We start from the raw sequence: 12978 nt of genomic DNA, 5'->3' as shown, positions 1-12978 counted from the left end.
AGCCGCAGCTCCCGGCACGGGGTTGGCTGGGCCGCGGCTCCCTATTGCTGAGGAAATGAAGAGCGCGCCGCGGATTTTGAACGATGTGTTCCTGTTTTGATGCACCAAGGCAACAGCCTTATTTTTTCATTGAATGATCATATATACACAATGTAACTGCACAAACGGTAAGAAAAATAAGAGTATGTATTGTATGTGCTCACTGCTCAGCTATTGATGGCGACTCTGGACAAAAACAAAACTGAACTCACTCTACTACTCCACCTAAAACTAGAGACATCCTTAATGTGGTGAATGAAAAAAGTTCAACGAATACCATGACTTGAGCAGCTAGTAATAACCTTTAAAAGAATCAGATAATCTGCACTACAGCCGCAACTCGCAGGGTTCCATTTTGGAGTAGATCGCTGAGCTCATCGAATAACAATGCTGTACGCCAGCCCCATCCTTTTGGAGCTTTTGGCAGAAGTGTGCCCGTTTGTTTATAGCTCCCAAAAACCATAACCTCTCTCTTCGACGGGCATATCAACTGAAAGCTCAAAAGATTAAAAAAAAAAGAAGAAGAAGAAGCAACTAGTGAACAACACGAGCCAGTTAATTGATGGTACAATATCCTTGAAACAGGCTTGTTACTTCACCTGATATCTAGCAGTAACCTTTTCCCTAGAATCAACATACATATGGACCTGAGATCACAAGACAGAAGATATAGTATGGATTACGTTTTAATTACATATGATCATTTTACATTACTTAGAGAAGAGAAAGGAAATAAAATACAAATATGCAAGACCAATGATATAAGAGCATCCGCAATGGCGGACTTCCGCGCGGAATTCCCACGGACGTCCCGGAATTCCGTCGCGGACGTCCACCACTAGGCGTGCCCGCCACGGATACGGAATTGGGCTGAGGACGTCGCAGGCCCGCGGCGTTAAGCGGAACTCCGCGCGGACGTCCGCCGTTGCGTCGACTCCCGCGGAATTCAGCTTTATTTCGTTTTTTTTTTGTAATGTCTATATATACCGCTCGTTGAATGGGCGTCGCCCCTTTTCAACGACCGGTGCATGGGCGTCGGTCCGGCCGTCAACTTCGTCGCCAACGGCAACCAGCACAACATGGACAATTATTTGGCGGATGGGATATACCCGATGTGGCCCGTCTTTGTGAAGACGATCAGATGCCCAACGGATGCGAAGAAGGTATACTTTGCGCAACGTCAGTAGGCAGCGCGCAAGGATGTGGAGCGGGCATTTGGTGTGCTCCAGGCTCGATGGGCGGCAGTGAAGGGTCCATCACGGCTGTGGTACGTTGACAGCGTCGCCGACATCATGTACGCATGTATTATCATGCACAACATGATCGTCGAAGATGAAGGTCCAGCACTGACCGATTGGGCCAATGATGATGATGATGCTGATGCTGCGGGTCCAAGCCACGGCGTGACCACTAGCAATGTACGCATGGGGATTCCCCATGACCACGTCGATCGAGTCCGTGCATTTGCCGACATGCGCCAAAAACAAGCCCACGTTCGACTCCACAACGATATTATTGAAGAAGTGTGGCAGCGTAGAGGTCGTCGTTGATGTAGTTTTTAATTATTGAAATGTATTTTTTTTTATTTGGTGAAATGTACTTTTCTTATTTTAATGGAATTTTTTCCTTATTTTCGTCAAAATTTTAATTACGTAAATTGTTTACTTCCGGAAATTGTTTAATTTGTGAATTTGTAATTTTTTTTAATATGGGAATTCCGTCGGGTATTCCGCAGGAGAATTCCACCACTGTGCAGTGGAAAGTCCGTATGACGTGGCAGTGCAGTAGGAAGTACTTATGACGTGGAGGAGGTGTTTTGAGAATTCCGCGGAGAATTCTGCCGGGACATCCACACCACTGCGGATGCCCTAAGGGCTCAAGTCTCAACATTATCCAACAATTTTCACACAATAAATTATCCTGTGTTTGACCTTATCATAAGATTCTGTCAATCATTATTGTGATCGCAGTGACAATAAATTTACTTATTCATGAAATAAGTAAGATATGGTGTTTATTCAATCTTTCTAAACAGCACATAAGGGAGGGTGTGAAAAGCTCTAAACAATAAGACGCCACTATCCACAAGCATCATTGGTAATGTTTGTTATCAGCAGTATCAGAAAATTTAAGGGGGTTTCGTTTTAGAGATCATGCTGTCTAAGATCTTACAGACCAAGGTTCTCCAAGAATGTTAAAGTCACATTTCAGCCAATAAAATGATCAGTTCCCGGTAACAGAGCACCAAATGTGTTTTAGGATTGTGTCTGCAACCCAAAATGTATCATACAAACATGACTTTTGAGTACCTTTCTCACTGGATCATTGATTTCTGCCTTGCGCCGGTGAAGAAACAAGCCTGAGTAACATACAATAAGGAGAGATCAGCATTGGAACAAGGCATTTCTTGAAAGGTATAACTTTGTTTATTACAAAAGGTTCAAACATAATACCAAGTGTACGGCGTCCCTGTGGATCTTCATCACTAAAAGCCTGGACACTTACCTTTGATATAAAAAATGATAAAAAAAATTAAATAAAGTACTTTATACAAAAGCAAACATTACTGATTGATGAATAATTACATGGCAATTTTTATAGATTTGAATGAGAAAACGTATTTGTCAAACCTTCCACAGGTAACCTGCATAAAATGCTTCAGGTGAGTGCTTGACTTGGCCATCACAGAGTCTATGCACATCCTGGAATTCGACCCTGAAAAGGCAGCAGCCGATGATCAGAAAGCATACAATTACTCTTATCTGATCAACTACGAAATATCATACATTTAGATATTTCAAAAGTTATATATATATATATAGGGATGTATTCATTTCCTTTTCCTATATTTCCTCCTTTTTCCTTCTTAATATCAGCCATTAGATTAGAGAAATGGACAGTCAAGATCAACATTGAGTAATTAATCCCGTGTTGCATTATTTGTCCTATTTTGTGCATTATGAGGGTACAATAGTAATCTAATAATGGCTGGAAACCGCTACGAATAATGCACCACATGGTCACGAGTAATGCATATAATTGTCTATATAATGCACAATATGTGAACTGCAATGCATACGAACAAGATGTGCTGTGTTATGATGTTTGACACACGTTTCTTGTTTCCCCTAAGGGTTTAATAAGCTTAGGGGCTAGGGTATAGTACGTAGACATGTATGTAATCTTCACATGGTAACGAGTAATGGATATAATTAACTATATAATGCACAATTTGTGAACTGCAATGTATACGAATAAGATGTGTTGTGTTATGATGTTTGACACACGTTTCTTGTTTCCCCTAAGGCTTTAATAAGCTTAGGGGCTAGGGTATAGTACGTACGCATTAATAACAAATTATAAAACGATACGAATAATTCACCAAATTGTCACGAGTAATGGATGTTATTAACTATATAATGCACAATATGTGAACTGTAATGCATACGAATAAGATCTAATATGTTATGATGTTTGACACACGTTTCTTGTTTCCCCTAAGGGTTTAATAAGCTTAGGGGCTAGGGTATAGTACGTAGACATTACTAAATGCACGTATGTAATCTTCAATCCGTTGATTAACCCATATACACAATACCTCTAATAATGCATAATATACTGAGATAATGACAATTAACAGCTACATAATGCACTACCTAAACCAAATAATGCACATACGTATATTCCAATAACAACAATTTGTTAGTAATGTCTACGTACTATACCCTAGCCCCTAAGCTTATTAAACCCTTAGGGGAAACAAGAAATGTGTGTCAAACATCATAACATGGTACATCTTATTCGTATGCATTGCAGTTCACATATTGTGCATTATATAGTTAATAACATACATTACTCGTGACAATTTGGTGAATTATTCGTATCGTTTTATAATTTGTTATTAATGCGTACGTACTATACCCTAGCCCCTAAGCTTATTAAACCCTTAGGGGAAACAAGAAACGTGTGTCAAACATCATAACACAGCACATCTTGTTCGTATGCATTGCAGTTCACAAATTGTGCATTATATAGTCAATTATATCCATTACTCGTTACCATGTGAAGATTACATACGTGTCTACGTACTATACCCTAGCCCCTAAGCTTATTAAACCCTTAGGGGAAACAAGAAACGTGTGTCCAAACATCATAACATGGTACATCTTATTCGTATGCATTGCAGTTCACATATTGTGCATTATATAGTCAATTATATGCATTACTCGTGACCATGTGGTGCATTATTCGCAGATACAAAAATGTGGCAGTTACTTTTCCGTCAAATGTCAATAATAACCCTGTAATGCATACAACCACCTTCTATAATGCAACACGGAACCAGTTTTATAGAATCAATCTGATCCGTTGATGCCTTAGATCTAACGCGTAATATTAAGAAGGAAAAATGATCTAAGATGTGAAAAGGAGAATAACGCTCCCCTATATATATATATATATAAAATAAATCAAACATAGAATAAATTTATTCTACTGTAATGCATAGGTTCATCTACACTCCAGAATAAAACCGAAGAGAAATATAGAATGGATATGCCAGAACAAGGTACAACTTACGCAAAACGAAGTGGTGGGAAGTGATTCAAAGGTGTTTTCAGGTCCAATGGTATAGAATTATTTGCATTCTCCCACTCAACCTCCATAGCATGCTCTGGTGAGTCTATCAGTTGCATGGGAATGCCACTGGTAGTTAACCCAGTTGATCCAGGGGTTAAAGATCCCACCTGCCTGCTCTGCTGACCTGTCTCAAATTCTCTTCCTAGATGCACCTCATGCACATTAGTGGCATCATTTGATCCCATACTGAGACCAACCAAAACAGTTAACCCATCCCCAGCAAGGTCCGCATTGCTGTCAGTCTATTATCCGGTCCATCATTGGCAGGAGCTTGCTGACCGTTTCGGTTGCCAATACCAAAACAGTTAACCCATCCCCAGCAAGGTCCGCATTGCTGTCAGTCTATTATCCGGTCCATCATTGGCAGGAGCTTGCTGACCGTTTCGGTTGCCAATACCAAATGGAACACGAGAGAAGACATTATGAGTTGGCGGCCACGTAGCTACCGGTACAAATGTATTTCCATGGCCAATGCCTGCCAGTCCATCAATAGGGCCTCTGTCATGTACACGAACTGGCCTAAAGAGGCCGTTTCTTTCCCCTTGAGAAGAACTATTGATATAGACATGTCCAATTTCATTTGGGGATAGATTATTGTGCTCATGATCTTGCATGTAGTACCCAGGTGCAGTAACTCCAGTTGAGTATCCAAATGACTGTCTGCACATACATGCAATACTAACGCGGCAGCAATTTCTACATGTGTCAGCACCAACTTCTTGCACTCTTTGGCTTAAGAGCATCTATGAAATGCAGACAATGATGAGAAGTTTCCGAATAAATGAAACCTTGTCTAAGAATAATTTAAAAAGATCAGCACATAGGAAATATAAATAAATTATCAAAAGTGGGTGTCTTAGCAAATACAAGTTCCAAGGATGCAAAAAGTGAAATAAATGGACTGAACGTTAAATGGCTTAAATAACTAAACACAATGAGCTGAAGTCAGCTTAGATAGTAAGAGAAGCAAGTGCGCCATATGTATGGACAGTTCACATTGTCAACCGAGTATTGACTTTATCAGACGAGAGTATATACAAGAAACCAGTGATATACCTGCAGCCATAAACCATCATTCACTGCTTTGCAAGGGAATCCCATTTCTTCAAGATGTTTTCTGGCATTTATAAGGGCCTCAAAGGACATATTACAGTATAAAAGAGAGCCACCTTAAAAAAATGTTGACAAAAGAATCATAGTCTTCTCTGCTCATCCCACAGTGCGGTTCTAGACAACGTTTTACCTCTCTTCTGCCCACAGTCCTACCACCCCATGTCAAAGATGACATATTACATCTTTCCCATTCATTAGGAATCAGCATATTACAGGAAGAGTTCATTGACATGCAGTGTATTTGATTTCCTGGTGCCCAGCTCCTGTTCAATTGGCAGCATGGATCTCCATCTGGAGGCCTTTCTAACGCCAAACCACTGCTTGCCAATTCACTCTGTCCAACAGTTGAATAAGAACATGAAGCACTAATGTCATGTGCATAAAGTGTATTGCTTGATGAGGGGCGTTGACGGCTACAATCATAAGTTGACTCCAAATTAGATTCACCATATAATGTTTGGGCTTCACCAAAGTTGTCAACATTAGAATGGGAATCCACTATGGAGTCAGCAAGCTCCACCAAAATTTTACGAGGAGCGTACTGACCTTCAGCTTCATCTTTTGATTTTCTGTGCTCTTTTTCAGTTTCCAGCAAACCAATAGTGCTTTCATCACCAACATATTTTGTGCTTACTCTTGAAGAATCAGCACCGTCTATGACCTTGCAACCTACACTGTCCTGCTCATGATGTTCTTTGCTAAGTGTACCTTTTGCAAGAAGAGTGTATAGTGCCAGTTCAAATCTTCCAGAATTTTGGGGGGGAAACAAAAAAAAGAAAGAAATTGAAAATTAGAAGATATTCAGCCTCCTAATAACTTTTAAATAACTGCTGCAGTTCTCCTCACCGTTTCTCTTCATTGGGCACCCATAACTCGTCTGAGGTGAGTCAAGCAAGCAATGTTTGAGAGGAAAGTTTTGGGAGGACCTGACACAGATAGGAGAGTCTAAGAAAAGTGAAGGTAAACCACTATATTCTGCCACCATTCAGAAGGTAAATGAAAATAAATTTCTAAAGCTAACAGCATTGCAAATTTACAGAATCAGGAGATTGGCACATTTACCTCTTTCAATTCCTGGGCCCCACTTTGACAAAGGTAGCCCCAACAAGCATTTCTAACACGTTCCCCATGTGAGCCATAATCTTCGCTCTCCGCAAAGACCTGCATATCAAAGATTAAATTATAAATGCTTAGATCCAAGTGACTAAATGCTGTAATTGCTATTATATCCAAAAGGATGAAGACCTGATAAGTTAAGAAGTTGGTAGACCACAATTCAGCAATAATGAAGTCTGTGCAATAGCACATAAATAGTGTAGGTAAAGGCAGTGCACAAAGACTACAATCAATTGTCAATACAGGTCTAAGAAACAAGCTTAAACGATGCTTGCAGAGCAGATAGTTCAAAGATAACCAGCATTTTCCAGCAATGAGAAGGAAGATCAATCACAGAGCTATTGGCAATGAAAACAGCTTCAAGTTCAGCTATTGGACCCACATCAGCCTCACCACATAAATTACGAATATATTGACACCCACAAAATTTAGTCACACAATCAAAAAGAAAGTTGGTTGACGATGAAGTGCAACACAGTTGGTGAGACGCTCCCCTCCAACCAATAAGTCAGGGGTCCGAGTAATCTAGGGTGTGTGTAAATCTAAAAAAAAACTTGGTTGAAAAAAGTATGGTGTTAAAAAAAATATGGTGTGCTCAAGACTTTCAGTGAGCAAGTAGATGCTGTGCATTCCTATCTGCCTGATCTAAAGGTATGATGCTTAATGGATAAAGTTCTGACAGCTAATGGAACTACCACACTTCTAAACAAAAGGAATGAAATGCAATTCTTGGAGAACTAAGCACAAATTTTACCCTCCTACTTAAAGACCAGAACACTTTTTGGTTATGCATATTCAGTTCAATAATCGAATTAGATATCCACAGGGGCAACTATAGATTTTTATCAGACTAAATTCTACAAGATCATTTGGTATCATTCAAATATGAGATTTACACATTTGGTTGCCATTAGTTACCTGAAGGTCAAGAAAAGAAGCAGCTGCTAGAACACGAAAGGTGTTATTGTCATTAAGGCTTAAGCTTGGGATAATGACCATAGAGGTAGGCCAAAGCTATATCCATCGCTTCACCATTGACATTGCTATCATCCACATTCAGGGTTAAAAGTGGAGCGTTGGCTTCTTTCCAAGGTCCCTGGAGCATGTTCCTGCACACAACAGTTTAGGTAGATGCCGTATGCGATCAAGTGCAGGAGGCATAATTCACTCCAAAAGAACAGGAAACAATAGACATAGAGTAATTGAAACTTCATTTCCAACCTCAATTAAATAGTTATTGCAGCTGCAGAACGAAGACGTGTTTGAACAGATTACGCTATTCTGGAATGAAGACGTACCGAAAGTAGGAACTCCGGGAGAGTATGAGGCGATGGAGGTGGTAGGTGGATCCCATGGCATTTAAAATGACGTCGGAGAAAACGCCGTTGTTAAACCCTTCCAACTGGATGTGATCGCAGAGCGAGGCCAGGTTGCAATCCAAAGCGAGGCGGCGCATCTCGCCTCCGCCGCGTTGCTGCTTTCGCTATTATCCGGGTGGGAGTGCTCCTTCGTCATCTCCACCGGCCCGCCGCCCTCGCCGGGGTGGTTGTATCGCCTGACGGAGAAATTCTGCGGCTGCGATGGCAATAATTGAGGTGGCGGAGGCTCCATAACATATGCATACGAGGCAATAATTGAGGTGGCGGAGGCTCCATAACATATGCATACGACGAATTGAATGCGCTGATGCAAATTCAGTGGATAATTTTGGAAAATGAGGATGCATGCGACACAGAATTGGTTCCAGATTTTATGAAGTGGGGCATTTCATAGTGTGGAAGAAAGCAATTGAATTTTTTTGGATTTTGCGGTGAATTGGCCCATATTTCTTGTTTTATTATTGATTTAACCCTGGACTTTTGGCATCTACTAGAAGTAGCCCAGCTCACATTTTGATTGATACTAGTAGTAGTACTTATCACTAATCAGTATGCATAATTTTTTAAGATTGATATCTAAGTATAATCAATAGGGATGTATTCATTTCCTTTTCTCATATTTCCTCTTATTTCTTAGCCCTTGATTTTCGAAATCTTATGGCCTAAATTTGTTTGTATAAACATTGAGTTTAATGATTAAAAAACCCGAAAAGGGCAAAAATGGAAATCAAATTTGGATCAGTTTCTCTCCACCATTAATTCACGTGTTTCCTTATTTTCAATATCTCAAAATCGTCTTCAATCTGGAAGGAAGATATTCACGAAATCGTTGTGTCAATCAATTCATTCATCAAAATCGTTGTCAACACCAGTGAATTCTATCCTTCAATTACTGTGATTTGTTCTCGAAATCCATAGAATGATTCGTTCTCTCAAGTCCGACGATCAAATCGAATCCAAAACCGCAATTCGAATAAATTCTAGAAGGATCCTTCAATCGCTGCAACGACGTGATCGAACTTCAATTGGTGCGGAGATTGACGATTCTGCTCCTCTGCAATTGGTGAATTTAGAACTGCAATTCTTTCTTAATCAACTCTGAATTTCATGGAGTTTGACGATCCCCTGTCATGGAGATGAGTCAATTCCCCGAGGGTAAGAAAATCATCAAGCCGTCGTAATGTATTCTCTAATTGAAATTCATGAATTCCTTGCTGCAAGTCATTGTTCCTCCTTCGATAATCTGTAAACTTCATGTGTTTTTTTATTAGTGATTATTTGATAATCTGCAAATTCATCGTTTGTTTGATTCATAATTGTTTGATAATGTGTAAATTTCATATTTTTTTAATTAGCTTTGTTAATCTGAATTTGATTCATGAGTATTATTTATTCTTATTTGTCTACTTGATTTATTTTTGGTGTACCAAGTTTTATGAATCTCATATGTTTGGTAATGTATTATGAATTGCATTTCTTTGAACTTGCAATTGCACAATTACTGTTCAAATTCATATCGATTCGTTTAGGAACAAGATGTACCGTGCTACGCTGTTGGCACACGTTTCTTGTTTCCCTCAAGGGTTTAATAAGATTAGGGGCTAGGGTATAGTACGTACACATTAATAACAAATTATAAACCGATTTGAATAATGCACCAAATTGTAACGAGTAATGGATATTATTGACTATATAATTCAAAACATGTGAACTGCAATGCATACGAATAAGATGTACCGTGATACGATGTTTGGCACATGTTTCTTGATTCCCCAAGGGTTTAATAAGACTATGGGCTAGGGTATAGTACCTACACGTTAATAACAATGTTTTTAAAAAGCGTTTGTTTGTACTTGTATGCATTCGCTGAACTATTTGCTTTTTTTTACAGTGGTGGTTGTACTTGAATGTCCGTCGGAGTTGAAGCCTCTATATCTCTCATAATGCAACGTTTGGTTTTTATTTAATGAAGTCAACTATGTATCAGTTGTGTTCGGATGAATTATTTTGTTTGTTCCAATTTTTTTTTGTTTTCCTAAGTCATAATGCAACGTTTTAATTAAATAATGCACTAAAATGTCTACAGCAGAATTTATTTCCGATTTTATTATTCCATGGACCCCTGAATTCTGGCGAAACGTTTAACTTAAATAATTCACTTATTGGAGTAAATAGTGCAGCCCATTGATAGTTCGTATTCAATACAAAATTTTAAATAATGATAATATCTTGGTAAAAAATGCAACGTTTTAATCAAATAATGCACTAATTTATCTATTGCTGAATGTATATCCAGTTTTAATATACCATGCACCCCTGAATTCTGGCGTAACGTTTAAAAGAAATAATGCACTTATTTGAGTAAATAATACAACACATTGAAAGGTGGTCTACAATACACCATTTTAAATAATGATAATGTCTCGGTACATAATGCAACGTCTTAATCAAATAATGCAATTATTTGTGTACTGCTGAATTTATATACACTTTAAATATAACATGAATACTTCTTATAATGCATAATTAATTGTACATAATAACAATATAATTACACATAATGCTCAGACTTTGCATATACACAATTATTATCCTAATGAACACTATATTGCGAATAATGACAGTCGATAAAGGATTAATGCACAGATTGTAAACCACAATGCATAATCTTTAATGCTGAATAACGACAATTTATGCATAGTCTCAAAATCAGTAGCTAATATCCGAACGCACTTATTAAGTTGTGAAAAAGTACAGTGTTAAATTGAAACATCTGTTTGAATATCAGTTAACCCATTAACCAAGTTCACCCTATAGCCGAACCAAGACTCATGCCAGACCATAATTCTCGACCCACTGTTCAAAGTTGAACTTGGGAGGTCTCTCTCTCCAATAGAGTCGATCAGTTAAGGAATTCCGACGACGTTCGCCGACAGTAAAGTCGATCACCTTTTCGACCTCTAGGTTGATTCGGCTCACCCTCACTTCTAGACGTACTTGCTCCTACATCAGCCAATCTCTCTCTGAATTTTTTTGCCAATGCAACTGGTATAATGTCGTCCACTGCGTTGTCTTTCTCGTCTCTAAGTTGCTTCTCTGATATTACCAAACAACACAACACATCAGAAAATTATCACCAACTCAAAAGACAGCATGATATGAGCTGTGTAAGTTTGTTGTGGGAAGTGCATTAAGTTAATCAACAACCTGAAACTTAATGCATAAAACATAATCAATCATGCGTTTGACAAAGCAAATAATGCGGTAGACAAAGCAAATAATGCACATGTATTAATCACAACAAATATTGCTTTAGTTAGAACACATAATGCATAAAACAGTACCCATAATGCTTTTGACAAAGAAAATAATGCACTTATTACCATCAAATAACATATTTGTCAATTTAATCAACAACCTGAAACTTAGTTTCTAATCTGAGGCAATTAACAAATACAATCAACACCTCTGATGTGCTTACTATACTCCTAATAGTTACCTAAACCGGCTGCACAATGGCATGACAGATACTAATAATACCCTGTTATAATGCATAATATACTTCACATAATGTAAATTTCATAGGACATAAAACCCAAAAATGCACATGTATTACACCCAAAGACTATTAACCAATATCAAGAATACAACTCATAATGAACCATAAACTACAACATATGCATAATTACAGATTCATACTCCAATTCCCAAACCAAGTATTAACCATATTCAATCTAGACTGAGTTGCTTAAACATCATAGACAATACCCGTATTTATGCCTAATATAGATAGCATAATGCAAAATACATGATACATAATGCACAGTCCAAAATAAATAATGCAAATATACAATTATGCCTGAGTTTATTAAGTAAAAAATAGGACATAATGCATTGTCTAAACACAAAAACGCACATGTATTACACCCAAAGACTAGTAACCAATATCAAGAATACAACTCAGGCCGAACCATAAACTCCAACAAATGCATAATTACAGATTCATAATGCACTTCCCACACCAAACAATAATCATATTAATACTTTGCCGGAGTTGCTTAACCCCCGTAGTCAATACCCGTATTAATGCATAATATAGCCAACATAATGCAAAAATCATGTTACATAATGCATAGTCCAACATAAATAATGCACAAATATAATTTTGCCAGAGTCTAGTTAGTAAAAAACACAACACCCTACATAATGCATCATTTACTGCATACAATGACACTTACATATATACATAATGCATTAATCACACATGCAATTATCCTTCCACAAAAAATATAAACACATACAGATTTTTAACGAAGCTCTTTTTATCAACAAAATTAAAGAACATGGTACAGTTATTCCCTTTTTAAAATGGATAATGAGCAATAAACAGACATGTAAATACCATTCCACACAATCAACAAATACGATATTGAATTGCACAAGTAGCGACGCAAATATACCTGCAGCCTGTGATGCTTGAGAGCGCGGACGACCTCTCTTCGGTATTTTGGATCTGGCAGAAAACAAAAATATAAGATACCGGAATCCATGCCTTTTTAACCCAACACAATTTCTACCCTTCAGATACAGAGAAAACCCTAAACAAACAACTAGTTATTTCTGAATTTTATCAGCCGCGGCATATTCAAAGTTCCAATTTTTACTTTTCGGGTCTACAAAATCAGGACAAATA

At 38.1% G+C, this 12978-nt stretch overlaps 1 pseudogene; it reads right to left on the bottom strand.

Annotated features, from left to right (window-relative positions):
- Positions 1–100: 100 nt before the first annotated feature.
- Positions 101–8685, bottom strand: LOC121801043 (annotated as a pseudogene).
- Between the last annotated feature and the right edge of the window lie 4293 nt (positions 8686–12978).

This window comes from Salvia splendens, chromosome 4 (genome assembly GCF_004379255.2).
Source record: "Salvia splendens isolate huo1 chromosome 4, SspV2, whole genome shotgun sequence".
Taxonomy (NCBI): domain Eukaryota; kingdom Viridiplantae; phylum Streptophyta; class Magnoliopsida; order Lamiales; family Lamiaceae; genus Salvia; species Salvia splendens.
This window is presented reverse-complemented; position numbering and strand designations above follow the sequence as displayed.